At 37.8% G+C, this 12,500-nt stretch overlaps 1 protein-coding gene across 2 annotated transcripts in view; it reads left to right on the top strand.

Annotated features, from left to right (window-relative positions):
* Positions 1-5,875: 5,875 nt before the first annotated feature.
* The window catches only part of LOC135216358 (uncharacterized), a 15,450-nt gene continuing 8,825 nt past the window's right edge, over positions 5,876-12,500 (top strand). The window contains exon 1 of one of the 2 annotated variants that reach the window (XM_064251597.1): positions 5,876-6,192. The gene's annotated coding sequence lies outside the window, so the exon portion shown is untranslated. Of the gene's footprint in view, positions 6,193-8,174; positions 8,299-12,500 lie in introns of those variants that run through there. The other variant, XM_064251598.1, reaches the window with a different exon arrangement.

Below are 12,500 nucleotides of genomic sequence, written 5' to 3'. Positions count from 1 at the left end.
ACCCCCGAGTGCCACATCCCCTGCGCCCCCTCCTTCACATTCTCACCTCCACAGCATGGGCACCCTCATTAGGACTTGAGACAATAGCAAACCTGACACCTGGCTCAATCATGTTGAGCACGTTTTTGAGAACTTCAATCCAACCCCTCAGGATGTGGCCCTCCACCTTGGTAAGCACCTTGCTGGCAAAGGGCGGACTGCATTCGAGTCCCTTCCCCCTGAATGAGCAACATGATCTCACCCTCGTCCAAGAGGCAATCCTTGGGGCTTACGAGTTAACCCCTAACCAGAAATGGAGGACTGTGCCCAAGGAGGCTAACCAAACATGGACAGAGTGGGTAGCCAAGAAGACACCAGTACTCCATAGGTGGACGAAGGCCTCCAACGCAACATCTGTTGAGGAGGTCTTAGAACTCTTTCAATTAGAGGACTTCTTGTCCTACACTCCCCCCGATCTTGCAACCCACTTGGTGGACAAGGCTCCTAAAACTATTTTGGAGTGCTGTAAATGGGCGGACGCCTATGACACCCACCATCTGCTACAGAGTTCTTTAAAGAAGAAAATATGCCCTGCTCTCCCTCTCACTCCTGCTGCCACCTCTCAGCCTACCCAGCACCTCAATATTCCTCCACGGAAACATGTGCATAGATGTTGCAATAAACCAGGCCACACCACGGAGCAGTGCCTGTCAAAGGTGGATCCTCCTCAGCAAGCTGCCACTAATCCTTAGAATGGACTACCCCATCATCCTAATAACAAGAATAACAGCCATTGTAACAGAAACAACAGGCCCAGGCCTGATTTTAGCAAGAGTTTCTGTGACTCATACAAAGTGCATGGACACACTGCTGCCTGGGTGGGATGTCCCAAGAAAGCTCCAGTTTCTACCATTGCTATGGCAGTGACGAATCCTTCAGCTTTAATCCCTCCTGCTCAGGGCCCCATATCTGTCACACCTCCCAGAGGTTGCTATCCTGCCCACCAGGTCCGAGCTTTTGACGACACTGGTGCGCAGGTATCCATCATTTGAGAGGATAAAATTCCTTATGGAACTCAGGTTGATAGGTACCAATTCATCACAATAGAGAGCCTCAACCATTTCAAGATGTTCTTGTCTACTGTCTGGTTGATAGTCACAGAACCTCACCGTTCTAAGATTTGTACCATGGCAGTAGCAACCTATATACCAGGAGGTTATGACGTCCTGCTAGGACAAGATTTTAAGTCTCCTCCTACCTTTGTACCATATCAGGGCCCCTGCCCTTACATAGCTCCAGACCCGTACCAAGGGCCCCCAAGAACTACTTCTGCACAGCCAGTGCCACTTGAAGGTGCCAGGCAGTGCCAGGCTCCATCCCTCATGGACGTTGAGCCACGTTCGAATCCTCTCACTAAGCCAGGAATGGACTCAGTGCCAGTGCCAAGGCAAGACTTGAGTCCCCCTCCTGGAACACTAAGTCCTGGTCGCTTTCCCTCCGTTGGCTTGGCCCCGCTACCCATGCTGGCCAATAGGAATCCTCCAGGACACCCATGACCACAGTGGACACTCCAACAATGATGCAGCCTCACAAACTGCCCCGGAGTCGGTCATCCTAACAGGTAAGCCCATCCTGAATACTGTTACCTCATCCACTTCCCCTCTGTCAGTGGCTAACCGGTCCTGGAGTAGTGACTGCCAAATCCTATTTGGCCGAAGAACTCAGGGAACTGAGCCCCGAAGCATTAGGCATGGGGACGAGTGCCAGTGCCCTGATTGTTGCAGCAGCCGGAGTCGATACCCCTCCAGCATCTTCAAAGGGCTTGAATCTTTCAAGGCCCCTCATGCCATCATCAAACCAACCTCGGAGAGGCTGAATGAGGAAGGGAATAGGGTGTAGAGGTTTTCAGAAACCTTACGAGATCAATAGTCTCTGCACTAGCGCCCTCATGTAGAGAATTCTGACCCTCTTCATATTTCTCATTATTTTCAAGTCCTTCTTACTCCACATATAATATGCAAATAGTTCATCCCCACAGTTTCAACATTTTTTCCTCTAGTCTTTTTGAACGATTACACTACATTTCCATAAAGAAAAAATAGTTTAACATTCCAGTTAGGCATTCTAATGTTGGCTTCTACGAGCGATTTAAGGCTTTTTCTAGTCTTCTGAGCATTCCTGGCTGCATTTCTTGCTTTAACTTTTCAGTGATTCACTTCTGAAATACTCCACCATTGGTGTTAACCTTCATTGCTCCAACTTGCTGGTTTACATTTACTTTCAAAACTATATTTCCTCTCATTTAGTTTCAACTTTTTTCTTGTAAACTCTTTCAGCCCCGTTCTCTAGTATCCCCAATCAACACTGTATCATCTGAAGCATTATCCATTTCTCACACCATCCACGACTTCATTTCCTATTCTGACTTTCCACACTACTTCATACTACTTCACCCATAAAGAGCCACAGAGACAATACATAACCTTGTCTCAGATCTACTTTTACACTGCAAGCTCCAAGTTTTGCTGCTGAACCCAGGTTTAATCGGCGAGTCCTGCAGCCAGTGACAGAGCACCTTCACTATCAAGTGCTTGTGGGTCACTGTCATCACCGAAGTCTAAATTCAATTCCCCCAAAGGAGCATTCATCTGAGATGTAACAGCCCTGATTGGAGGACACAGCCACCTTGGGCGCTCCTCAGTCTATGTACCATCCCAGAGGAAGAAATCCTCATATATCCTATCGAACTGGCGTTCGGCGAGACTGTGTGTGTGTGTACCTGGTGAAACTCTCAGCCGAGGCCCATGAAACTTTCAGTCACAGCCCGTAGGTGACCTGTGTTGTTGGCACCTACAGCGTTGCCAGAAGCACAATCAAAGGTAAATTTAACCTTAAATAAAATAAGACCTACTGAAGCTAGAGGACTACAATTTGGAATGTTTGATGATTGGAGAGTGAAATGTTCTCTACTGTTATCATGTTTCGTTCATACCAATTTGCAGCCCTCTAGCATCCGTAGTTTTTAAGGTCTGAGGACGGACAGACATACGAAACGCCATCTCAATAGTTTTCTTCTACAGAAAACTGAAAATACTTACGAAATCACAAAAATAATCTTTAGAAGTCTTTCAATCTGTAACTAAACTTGAGTTTATATATCTATTCTCTTTAGCTGTAAACTAGAATCTCTTCTAGATAGTCGCCTGACTTCGACCAGCACCCCACTTTCGCTAAAGCTGGACTCATACACTCGCGTGTGTACATAAGCCGATATACAGAAATACAAATTTTAAGCTGCACTTCTTTTCTTAAATCAGTAGGGGGCGATGCACGGTAAAAAAAAAATAATAATAAAAAGAGCCGTGAAAGAGGGTGGAAATCGGGGAAAGCGGAAGTAGAGAGATTTTCAAACCCAAATATGACATTTTATGACTAGAATAAAGTCTTGCAAAGAGAACCTGCAAAGTCCTTTCGGGCTCAATGATTTTAAAACGACGCAAATGGGGTTGTCTATAGCGGCCATGAAAATGGTGAGATGATATTCGTTTTGCTTCTCATGTTCGAGTTAATGCACTTGAAACTCATACTGATACACATGCATAGATTAAATAAATACTCGGGTCTGTACGTACTATATACATACTTACACACATACATAATGCGCGTGTGTGTAATCTAAGCGTGACTTGTGTATGCAAGTCGGTAGGAGCTAACGTTATTACAGCATACTTCGTATGTCAGAACGTAACCTGTTCTAGCCACAAACAGAGTTCATGCTTACCAACGACGTCTAACCACTCGTCTCCAAGAACAGACGTTTTTCTTATGTAGGTCCTGCGCCTGCCACCTGTCGGAAGGTCATAACGAAAGTATTGACTTATAATCGCTCACCATAACTAATCTAATTTCTGCTGAGGCTTGACAATTAAAGTGTGGGTAGTAACTAAGGCGATATGAAGTGTTCGTATTTAAGACATCAAAGGAAGTGGGAAAAAGTAATCCATTATAATACAGGATGGAGAGATGACTCTAGAGTTAGTGTTTAAATGAAAATTTGCTCTTTCAAAAACTGGCGAGAAAATTTTTCTTTTGTCTTTATGTTTAACCGAACGGGAATTCTTTAGGCGATGATAGGTCTGCCGGCTGACGTGCACGAACCATCGATACCTTCAAATCCAGGAAAACAGTGAAGCCTTAAACCACCCCGCCACCGCAAGAGGATATAAGTTTATACCGCCTCCCACCTCAGATACCTGTCGCACTCAGGTATTTGTAGTTTTGGAGACTGCATCAAACCCCCTCGGCCTCGGTAGCGTTGCAGTGCTTTTGTCCGCACATAGCCATTGTATAAGTCATATCACATTACCGTGATTCATACACATATATCGAGCTACAAATGTCCTTTAATATCTAATTCGCTCTACCTCGGAATTAATATATTTTCATATATGTTTAACCGAAGGGGAATTTTTTAGGCGATAATAGATTTGCCGGCTGATGGTTAAACATAGGTATATGAAAATATATTAATTCCGAGTAGGGCGAATTAGATATTAAAGGACATTTGTAGCTCGATATATGTAATATGAATCACGGTAATGTGATATGACTTTTATATATATATATATATATATATATAGTATATATATATATATAGTATATATTTATATATATATATATATATATATATATATATATATATATATATATATATATATATATTTGTATATATATATATATATATATCTATATATATATATATATATATATATATATATATATATAGTATATAAATACAAAATATATATATGTATATATGAATAATTATCACATCACCGTGATTCATATAGATCATGCGAGCTACAAATGTCCTTTAATATCTAATTCGCTCTACCTCGGAATTGATATATTCGGTACATATATGAAAATATATCCAATTCCGAGGTAGAGCGAATTAGATATTAAAGGACATTTGTTGCTCGAATGAGCTATATGAATCACTGGTGATGTGATAATTATTCATTACAAGGCTACGTGGGTCAAACGTTCGAATTGGCTAACATGGTACAGGGGGTTTCATATAGATTCTAATTACGAAAACACCGAGTTCGACGGTGAAATTTGTAAGGCCAGAATCGATATAAACTTATAGCCTCTCTGTTGGCCGACTCGATAACGTCACTAGGCCGTCCTGATTTCGTTCCCGTCCACTGGACGGTGGTTTCGATCCCATGAGGGGACGAAATTATTATCACTAAAAATTCCCCGAGAGCATCGAAAGTCAGGGCTGCTGTCCCTCGTGAAAGAAACAAATGATGAATTTGGCGTAGCTTCTTTATCCGAAATGTAGACGGGCTTTCCGCAGTGGTCAATACTCTAAATAGGCAGGTGATGTGATATTTTGTTTCCAAGATGATTTTCTTGGTTCTATATATTTGAAAAGCATTTTCTTTTATGCCAAAGAATGTCAAGTGTTGCTGTAATAAGATGAGTTTTCCCTTACACTGATATTAAGTCTGGCATCGTCATGATTACATAACAAAGAATACTGAAGAACCAGAGAAGAAAGCGAGGGAATAAATATGGAAGAACGTGAGCCAAGAAGTCTTCTAGGTCAGTGAACCTTTAGTAAGTGATACTCTAAAGACCACCAGTCCTGCTCATTGTCGGGTAAAGACCCGAAAAACAGCAAAGATGTCTCCAAAGCGATGATGCGTTGCTCTACTTACCTGGATATCATCTGAGCCTAACGGAGAAGTCATTCTACCTAAAAAAAATCATTAAATTGCAACAGCCAATAATCAAAGGAAACTCCTCAACTTGGGTTCTCGACCATCTGCAGTTCATTTTAACCTGTGTACCGTTGCTCGCCGGTCCGCTGAGGGGAAGGTGCCACATAGTGAAAAAGGGATTAACGCAAACAAAAGCAGTATTCTCTTGGACTCCATGAATACTCGCCTTCATGAAATTGAGGGTAATGATTCGAAATCATACTTAATTTCTGTACGATTTTAAGCGTCCAATAAAAAGATTATGTAAAAACAGATAATCCAAATCGATGGCTACAAAAGACCATCTCTGATCTTCCCCACAACACAACGTCGTGGTAACGGGTCTCAGGCCTCAGCACAGCACTCTGAGCAAGGCAGTTCATCGTCATCTTCCAAGAGAGGAGGATTAACTTGTTCTTCTTTCGCTGGCATCAAAAGAAACGTGAGTCGATCAAACGAGAAAGTTACTCAGTTTTATAGGAAACTAGTTGTACGTAAAGACAGAATTTTGTTCTCGTATTACAAACTTTATCTTGTTATTCATATCAATTGAATTATTATTTACTATTTTCGGATAGATGTCTAATAACAGAAATGACTGCGGGTAACAAATGTTAGTTTCCACATAATTTGACTTTAATTGTGCAAATTGATGTTCTGTAGAAGCCGAAATCTGAATTAATTCCGTCACTTAGTGATAAACTTTGGCAAACCAATTTGTAACGGTCAGGAGTTCGACGAATTTATGGATACGTACTTGATTACATTACATGAATATGTTCCTGAATATGCTGATGATGTACTTTGATATACGTACACCTTCTACCGTTGTTAGATGAGTTTGGAGTTATCAGTCTTAAAGGAAATGTCTTCATTGCACTTAGTGAAACCACCTCTTAGGGTTATACACATACATACATGCATATCGAAGTACTTCATAAGCATATTTCGGAACATAGCCATGCAGAACCATCAAGTACGCGTTCATGAATTCATCAAACTCCTAATCGTTACACTAAACTGGATTGCAAAATTTGATTATATATATATATATATATATATATATATATATATATATATATATATATATATATATATATATACACAATTACCTACTTTTGCAATCCATTGTATAATTTTCAGAAGTTTGATGAATTCATAAATATATACATACACACGCACGCGCACACACACACACACACACACACACACACACACACACACACACATATATATATATATATATATATATAATATATATATATATATATATATGTGTGTGTGTGTGTGTGTGTGTGTGTGTGTGTGTAATGTTTATGTGTGTGTCTTCCTTTGTGTCTGTGTCTGTCAGATCTATGAAATTACATTCGATGTGCTCTTGTTACTTTTCCCATTCTTATTTGGTTTTTATTCCTTATTTTTTCTATAAAATGACACAGGCATCTTTTGTTTATATCTCAGTTAATTTGAAACTTTCGTATAGATTCTTGTCCATGGAAACATCCGTATGCGTGGCTGCTGAGGTAATCATTGCGATTAAATGTATGTGCTTAAATGTGCCACGGTGTTAATATATATATAAGATATAGTATCATTCGCTGATTCGTAAAATGTCAGATGTTTATTTATGAAAAACGATAGTTACAGCCTGTTCATAATATAATAGCAAATATAAAGGCGTAATGATAATTAGTACTCTGAATGCGAATATCCACACAGCCTTTCAAGAAACAAAAATAGTTGCTGAAAACAGACATATTGGAAAATAATGCATTCTTCACCGTAAACGAGTAGCCAAAATGCACACAGACAGACACACACACACACACACACACACATACACACATATATATATATATATATATATATATATATATATATATATACACACACACACGTGTATGTGTGCGTGAGTGAGTGCATGTGTGTGTGTACATGTGCGCGTTGGTGGTGAGATATGTTGCTGAGGAAAACGGATAACATTTGTCGAAAAGTTATGTTTTATACATTTACTTAATTAAACTACTCTCTCTCTCTCTCTCTCTCTCTCTCTCTCTCTCTCTCTTCTGGTCTCTCTCCTGTCTCTCTCTCTCTCCGGAGTTTGAGTTTTATGATGAATATTATGTGACATGAATATTCCCTAGAAATTAATACTATAATTATAACAACGGTAGTTTATTAATGATACAAATCACTATTACTATTACAATCATTGTTATCAAAAACAAACCAGAGATTAAAACAAATGAGTATAAATTTACCCAATGTAGTTGAGAGCTTCAATTAAAATTTAGGACTCAGGCACAGAGAGAGAAACAAAGCGAAATGTACTAAAAGATTAGGAAAAAAAAAAAAAAACCGGAAAAAAAAACAAACTGGGCGTGTTTCAGGGGTCAGCAACCCTCAGCGTGAAGATCGCTGGAACAGGTGGTTACTTGGGACGCCGTTGGAATCCAAGGACATCTTGCGCTCGCGTGCCAGCTTGTGTGAGCGTGTGTTTGTTCGTGTGTGTACGCGAGGTCCTGCGTAGGGCTACTGCCTACAAAACGTACGTCTTTCGGACCTAAATATATTAGGTTTTGAATTAATTATATAATATATTTGTATATATATATATATATATATAGTATATATATATTATATATACATATATATATATATAATATATATATATATATATATATATATAAGTCATATCACATTACCGGTGTTTCATATACATACATCGAGCTAAATTGTCCTTTCATATCTGAATCCGCTCTACCTCGGAATTAATATATTTTCATATATGCTTAACCGAAGGGGAATTTCTTTGTTTCTCGATAATAGATTTACCTGTACCTGGGCGCGAACGCAGGAGACATTCAAATCCAGGCCACGTCAGTGAAGCTCTTCCACCACAACCACTGCGTTCGCGCCCAGGTACAGGTAAATCTATTATCGAGAAAAAAAATTCCCCTTCGGTTAAGCATATATGAAAATATATTAATTCCGAGGTAGAGCGAATTAGATATTAAGGACATTGCAGCTCGATGTATGTATATATATATATATATATATATATATATATATATATATATAATATATGTGTGTGTGTGTGTGTGTGTGTGTGTGTGTGTGTGTGTGAATGCTTATGCATCTGCGCATTATGTCTCACTGTTGTATGTACACACATATATATTTACACATATACACACACATACAAGTATATATATATATATATATATATATATATATATATATATATATATATATATATATATATGTTTGTGTGTGTGTGGGTGGGTATGTGAGTGTGTGTGCATATATATTCAATTATATAGTTATATGTTTTTTATATACAGTTTTTAAAATTCTTTCTTCCCTCCTCAACTGTAATTCAGCATTCTGGGTATACTTAGCATCCTCTTATTCTAAAATATCATCGTTCCCTTATGTAGACATGGCGAAACACGTGCACGACAGTGTATAATTGCATAAGAGGTACTTACAGACATGATCATGCATAGCAAACTGGAGAGCTTGACTGCCCGCGCTCTGGAATCCCGTCTGACGAGGTAAATAGCGGACCGTATGGAGTGACAGAGAGAGGTCTTTGACTGCCTCATTCGAGTCGATAACAAATGGTTCTGAAGAAATCGTTTATTATTAACTTTATTAAATAATTGTATGTAGTAATACATATGTATACATATATATTTATGTATGTATATAAATGTATATATATATATATATATATATATATATATATCTATATAATATATATATATATATATACATTTAAATTATTATATATACCATTAGGGGCCTTTAGGTAGACCTTAAAGGCAATAACTCGCGAAGCTTCAAGTTGAACCATCAAAGTGTTACCATCATTTAAATGTGAACCTATGATATCTTAAAAATAAATTTATATGGGATGAAATTTTATCTTCAATACTTCAGGAGATATTAGCATTTGAATAACGTTCGGGCCGGGCTGTGCCGGAATATATATATATATATATATATATATATATATATAGATATATATATATATGAATGTGTTAATGTGTATATATAATATTAAATATATGTATATATACATATATATATTATTTATAATAATATACTATATATATATATATTATTAAATATTATATATATGTATATATATTATATATACACTATTACTACATATATCATTTAATAATATTTATAACAAAAGATGTCTTCAGAACCATTTGTTATTGAATCGAACGAGGCAGTCAAAGACCTCTGTTAACAGAACTGTTCACGAGATGAAAAGTCACATATATATTTTAGTAGTTGCGAAATTCCTCCTTTATTGCTTTGAAGGTCCGAGAAAAATTGAAGTAAAATGTTGCGGTCATTTCATGTCTAATTTCGCCTCGTCATTTCCCGCATCCATGGGTATGAATTTTCCAAAAAAGAATCAGGTTTTGGAGGAGGAGATTAAATAGATCCTTGCCCGCCATACCTTCTCCCAAAGTTAAGCCACTGAGGCCAGGCAGAACCGGTATTTACAGTTTGGGAGGAGCGGCGTCGAAAATGACTCAGGGTTAGGTTACTGTGTCGAGGAAAAGACGGAAAGAACGAACCCTTTTGCTCTTCCAATTAACAGGACTCGTGGGCTGCACCAAAACGGCATTTCTCTTCCTGCACTTTGCATGGTGATAGTTGTGCCAAGAAACAATGCGGCAATGTTGAGTTTCCTGAGAACACCATTACGGATTGAATAATCCAATTGACCAGCTACGTACAAATTAAAATCAGTTGTGAGATTCCCGTGCCGCAAAGATGTTACAACGGCCAAAGGTAGCTGTACTGGGGTAAACGGCAAACCTTTCTGGAAGAACCGTAAAATCTTTCCTACTTTGAGCAAGTTCTGGGTTCTTTGTTCAAGGCTTTGATGGGTTTTCCTGTGAATTCTTGGGCTGGGTTTGCTAGCTGTATAGGTGTATGATTTTGATTATCTGTTTGATGTCAGTTCAAGTTATTTGAACGGTTAGGCTACATTTAACATGGCGTAGAAAAGATCTGTATTCGGAAGGATCAATCCCTCTCTCTCTATTTATCACACACACACACACACACACACACACACACACACACATATATATATATATATATATATATATATATATATATATATATATATATATATATATATATATATATATATATATAATTCCGCGTGTAAAACCTTAAATGTTATATTTTGTGTGAAGTATTTGTATAATCTGACGTTTTATAGATTATAGCAATGGAGCCTTTGTTTTCGGGTATTCTGTGAATTTCGGCAGGGCAGAAATATCGATTTTTCCCTGGGACCTGTGGACAGAGACTAAAGAAAGCCATCCAGCAGCTCGGACAAGTTGACCGGACTTTAATGTTCTGCGATTCACGGAAGTCTTCAGTTAATTTATGGTATTCTAGGCACCTAATGAGGTTTTACATCACCTCTAACCGAGGCACTGACCACGCCCCTCAGATATTAGATTTCTGAAGGTTCCAGGGGGAAGTGCGATTCTGACCACGCCCCTTTTGATGACAGCTGTCAAATGTCAAATTTATATATATATATATATATATATATATATATATATATATATATATATATATATATATATACACGTATCTATATATATAATTGTGTGTGATTGTATGTGTATGCATATGTATGTATGTATGCATACTTCACCATATGACAAAGCAAGGTTGCACCACGGATTATCAACGATATGCTGAGTCAAGAATCCTTTCATTGTTTCAAGAAATTCGACATCTTTTAAATTTTGCATCACAGCATTATTTATTTATTTATTTTTTTTTTGTAAAGACAAATAAAGTGAAACTTTAGAAACTTATCGCAAGAGGCAACTGTAAAGAAAAACCAAATATTCGGTTTTCAGTGCTTAGAATACTTTATATTATTCTACTTTATTTTATTTATTTATTTGTTTTAAGAAAGAGTGAAACAAGTGAAAATGAACGATCTTATGCGACAACGTGAAAAAAGAGGGGAATCGTATGATCACTGTAGCAGCAGGTGGGTATTCACACACCTTTCCCTGTCAAATTTTAAATAAACATTTTCCGTCTTTCCTTTCTTGGATTGCGGACTGGTGTTTCCACTCTCTCTCACGACGGAAACTGGTTCTATTTTACTCCCCATCCTAGCCAAAGCCAGGATTAATAGAGTACTGGCCCAGGCAATAACGACGAAAAGCTCCTAGACAGAGCTGAATGAGAATGTGTCAGCGATGCCAGAAACTGCCAGAATCTGGTTTCTGTCTGCTGATAAACTTTTTATATCTATCTATCTATCTGTCTTTCTTACTGGCAGGAATTTCAGTCCATCGTTCTGCCATATATATATATATATATATATAATATATATATATATATATATATATATATATATATATATATATATATAAATATATATAAATCACGAAGAAATAAAAAAACGTGATTGTTACACGAACAAAGTTACAGCCACGAAGGAAAATTGGAAGACTGGAGATGCTAAGAACTTTCGTCTTATTATTAAGACATGTTCACATGTCTGGATAGTAAGACGAAAGTACTTAGCAACTCCAATGTTTCAATTTTCCCTCGTGGCTGTAACTTTGTTCATACGTATTCAACGCCATGTCTCCTGCTCACATAGCTGCGCATGCGTGATAAATTCCAAATTGTGCATTATCCATCATGTTCATATGCATAAGGAAAATGCCGGATAGA

The sequence above is a fragment of the Macrobrachium nipponense genome, chromosome 6, assembly GCF_015104395.2.
Source record: "Macrobrachium nipponense isolate FS-2020 chromosome 6, ASM1510439v2, whole genome shotgun sequence".
NCBI lineage: Eukaryota > Metazoa > Arthropoda > Malacostraca > Decapoda > Palaemonidae > Macrobrachium > Macrobrachium nipponense.
The sequence above is the reverse complement of the archived record's forward strand: the minus strand, read 5'-3'. Positions and strand labels throughout refer to the sequence as shown.